Source organism: Diplotaxodon limnothrissa, linkage group LG2 (assembly GCF_057381915.1).
Source record: "Diplotaxodon limnothrissa isolate DT_005_m linkage group LG2, D_limnothrissa_male_GT1.1, whole genome shotgun sequence".
NCBI lineage: Eukaryota > Metazoa > Chordata > Actinopteri > Cichliformes > Cichlidae > Diplotaxodon > Diplotaxodon limnothrissa.
In genome coordinates, this window is record NC_140597.1 from 3878583 (window position 1) to 3883329 (window position 4747).

Below are 4747 nucleotides of genomic sequence, written 5' to 3' on the forward strand. Positions count from 1 at the left end.
TCGTCAGTTCTCAAGAAAAAAGTTGTCAGGTATCAGACAAAAAATTGTCAGGTCTCAGTTCTCAAGAAAAAAGTTGTCAGGTATCAGAACACAAGGTACCAAAGAGAAAATCTTCCTGCAGGTGGCGGTGTTGTCATGTCCCACCCAGTGTTGCCAACTTAGCAACTTTGTCGCTATATTTAGCGAGTTTTCAGACCACCTTAGCGACTTTATTTCTGAAACGCAACTAGCGACAAATCTGGCGACTTTTTCTGGCGTTATTAGAGACTTATTTATGACGACTTTTTGACGTGAAAGTGCGTATCGCTCTTACTCTCAATAAGCAGCGGGTGCTGCGGTGGGCACCTCGCCCGTGCCAAAGCGCTCACAGGTGGAGGATAGTCCTCCCCAGCTGCTAATAGGGCAGGGCTCCTGCACTGACTGTAGCGCAGTCAGTTCTTCTTTTACTGGTATGCTGTTTTGTGGACCATAAAGTTTAAAACTACACACACACACACTAACTCCACCAGAGTGCCAATTTCGGGTCACTTTTGCCGGTCCAAGCCCGGATAAAGGAGCAGGGTTGGAATTGTGACATTAAAAAAACAATAATTGCTAAAAGAAATTTAATTTGTAGTTCTAAATAAATTCTAAATGCATTTAAGACGTTTTTTACTGACTTTATGCCTCTAACACGATGTTATTTCTCTCTCCAACAGCGTAGGTTACAATTACATTAGCATGACCAACTATGCAAATTAGGCGATGACATCACTTAGCGACTTCTGGCGACTTTTAGGACAGCCAATAGCGATTTTCCTTACTGAGGAGTTGGCAACACTGGTCCCACCCGAATTGATTTCCAGATACGTCATCAACGTGTGACAGTGGGAGAGCGTAAGGTCATTGACCTCACCGGAGTTTTACTGCGGTTCAGGCTCCTAACGACACAAGAGCTGTATCCCAATTCAGGGTCTGCAGCCTTAAAGTGCGCAGCCTTAACGGTCCACAAGGGCCGCGTACTTAAAGGCCGGAAGTGAGAGGCTTGTGAAATGGGACGGTCTAGCCTCCGTCGCGCTGCCCTGGATGCCTAGCAACCATGATACTAACAGCTGGAAACGTTTCATACAGCTTTGTTTGACAGAAATGAAGGAGAAAATCTTTTGTTCATTCGTTTGTTTGTTTGTACATGAGCTTTGATTTGATAAGTATCTGAGGCTGACTGTGAAATCATGATTATTGGGCTTCACTTCTGTATTGAACAGTCATTTAAGATTACCTAGTAAATAACAATTAGCTAATGTTGTTCATGAGACTAAAGTCATCTTACTTTGGAAATGTAAATATAATATGGCCAATATTAAAGTTGTAATTTCAATCATTATTAGTTATTACAGCAGTGAATGAACTCTGTTTAAAATACTGAGCTTCAGTAAAGATTCAAGCTGCATTTATTTATATTATTTATATTTCCTGTCACCTTAAATCTTCACTCAAAGACAGGTTTCTTTGACACAGTATATATAACTGTGTTATATATATGAGAGACAAATATTGTTCTTTTAATATGTTGGCATTACTAAATTTGTCTCAGTAGTTAATTTAATTATCCATAAAATCATCACATTCTCTGTAAGATTAAGGTCAACTATTGAACGGCGTATATTTTAAAGTAAAGGCTTTAAAACCAAGTTAGTACAAACGTCACTAATGTCACATAACTTTGCCGACATTTGGCCAACAGTAATGTTTTAATGTTCTTCGTTATTAAACATTCGCACATAAATAAGTAACATAATATTCAGTACTTACTTTTAAAAGTTTACTCTTCGGCCGCCCCTCTTCCGCCGTTTTTTTTTCCAGGAAAATTATCCACACCCACCGCCGCGCTATGCATTCTGGGATATGTTGGGCCACGAAGTCTACACCGCCACATCCTTAAAATTCAATGAAATGAAGGACGCATTTGAGGACCGCATTTCGAGCAGCCTTCGAATTGGGACAGCCTTCGTCGTGTCGCTGTGACGTAATCGGCCTTAAAATGCGGCCTTTAAGGCTGCAGACGCTGAATTGGGATACAGCCAAGGCCTACCCGACCTTCTGAGGACCTGGCCCACATAGACCGCGAAGGCCGGGTCCTCAGGAGGATGCAGCCCATGAATTTGGACACGTCAATATGACATGTCCAAATTCATGGGCTGCCACAGTTGTGTTATATTAAGTTGCGGTTATGTTGTGAAAGTTACATATCAGAGAAGGAAAGCTAGTTTTGTACGAAACCAAATCAGTACTATTTTTGTCTGGCTAATTCATTCTAGCTAGCGACAGTGGTGAAATGTGATTTTTTTGTTTTTTATTCGGAGATGTTTCTGTTTTATTAGGAGACTGTCTCACCCCAACATCGTCAGACTCATGGCAGTTGCCCGCACTGAGTCCTCCTTTTTGTTGGCAGCTGAATACATTCATGGCGCAACCCTGCAGCAAGTGCTTCACACAGACAGCTGCTACTCTAATAGTCTGTGTTATTGAAGGATTCAGCACTTCTTTTGTTCTGTTTTTTATCCATTTTTAGACAGCGATGAGATTGGCTACACACTCCACAGAAGCCCTGAGTTACTGTTAATATCAAAAATATAACGCTGTCCTTCGAGATTTTGACATTTAAGACTGTGAGTGTAATGGATCTAAAACTGTTTAAATCTCTACTGCCTGGTAACATGGAAACTTTAAAAACAGCAGCAGAAGGTTTCAGTAGTGTAGTCTAATTTGTTCTTTTCATTTAATAATAATCCATATTATGTATAACAGCTACATTCACCCTGGAGAGAAACTAGTGAGGGAGGACCAAGCTGGGTTTCTGGGTCCAGAGGTTTGGAGAAACTTCTTCCCTTTCTTTCATCACAGCTGTCCTGTGCCAGAAGTTCTGTTGACCCGCTGAAAGAGGCATCATTTAAGAAACACCAGGAACACTGAAGCTCATCGCATTGATCAAGCAGGACTCATGATCTTCACCAGCAGCTCCCTCACAGGGAAATCTTCAGCACTCCTCCGTAGGCCCGCCCCAGGAGATGGATAAACCCAGCATTTCATGAACACTGTGATGGAGACCTTTGGTTTGTGTAATGTTATAAATACTCGGATACTCCCCAGAGGCTCCGGACTTTTACATAAAGATATTATATTCAGTCCTGTAGAAAGTTATATATTTAAAAATATATGATCCTCTCTGGTTACTCTGGTATGAATAACTCTGCATCACTTTATGGTAAATGACACACTATCTGCAAAAAACTGTGAAAACTGTGACCTTTGACCTTCATCAGGTTTTATTTAATTGTGTTAGAGAAACTCAAATGTGCTCTTTATGCAGCTGAGTACATCAAGTGTTTAAAACGGAAGCTGTGCAGGTCTGAGATACAAACTGAGGTCCTGTTAATGCTGATATATAGTGACACGGTTACATGGGTGATTAATCCTTTTGTTTTTTTGTGTTTAATTTTATCAATAAAACAGCTGCAGCTTTCACTACAGCACATGTGGTACTTTAACCTTTGTACTGCTTTCATCAGGTCATTTTGCAGTTAAAAATTTAAAGATGCCGAGGAGCAGCTCAACAAAACCTTAAAAGAACTGAAGGCAAAAGAAAAGCAAGCCGAGGACAGGAGGGGATTCTGGAGCAGACTGCTGAGAAAGAACTGACCCAGCAGCATCGAGTTTGAGGACATCAATAGTTTCTTCCTCCTCTCTCCACCTTTCTTTCACCCCATCCTTCTTCTTGGGACGTTTGTTTGTTTTTTAAAAACTCTAATCTAAATACATGTACTGAAACACACAAATAAAATTGCCATAACTTGACCTCATGTTGCCTGCTTCTTTTCTTGTGTGTCTGTGGATGTAAAACAGTAACACACTTCCTGCTCTGTGTGTCTTTACTTGTAAATAAATGCAATATGTTTTCATTTTAAAATGCAGTGCAAAAAACTTCTGCTCTAAATCTTTTTTTTTTTAGCAAAAAGCTTTTTTTTTGCCTGTTGTGGAAGTTTTCCATTTAAATAAAGCCTGCAGACGAGCGGTAGCTAACATTCTTTAATCAAACACACAAAGAACAGACAACCAAGCTTGATGAAGTCCCTGCATGGCCGCGGGACAGACGGTCAGCAGAGTCTCCCTGAGCCCAGCATGGCTCTCAGTTAAATACCTTCTCCAGGAACAAAAGGCAGTACACAGCTGTTTCACACCTTAACACTAGAATTACTGAGCCTTTTTCCCCCTGGTGCGAGTCCCTACTACTAGATTTACTAGCCCTGTGCAAATTTACGTAAATTCCACTGGCACTGCGTTGTCTTTACAGTCCCTGGCACAGCAGCTGCAGCAGCCTGCGTCTGTGCTAATATTTCCTTGTGCTACATGAATCGGCAATGAAGTTCCTGAGCTAGAAGACTCAGAAACAATCTTCTTTTGCCTGTCCACCCTGTACATGCCTTGTACAAAATGTAGGCATTCACCGCCGCCAGGTCCAGCATATTGTAGAAAACCGCTACTGACCACCTGCGTGTTGCTGCTCTTATGGAATACATCCGCACAAGTTGAGTAAGTTCACGCCAGACTTTATTCACCGTGCCCCGTAACGGCGTTTTGCGCTGCAGCAGTCTGTGCGACAGTGACAGTGAAGTAAAGAGATTGTCTGTTGTGACGTTTCTCCCATCATCCAAAAACGGCTCCAACAGTTTCATGACCACGTTCTTGATCCCAAATTTGTCTGGCTTGG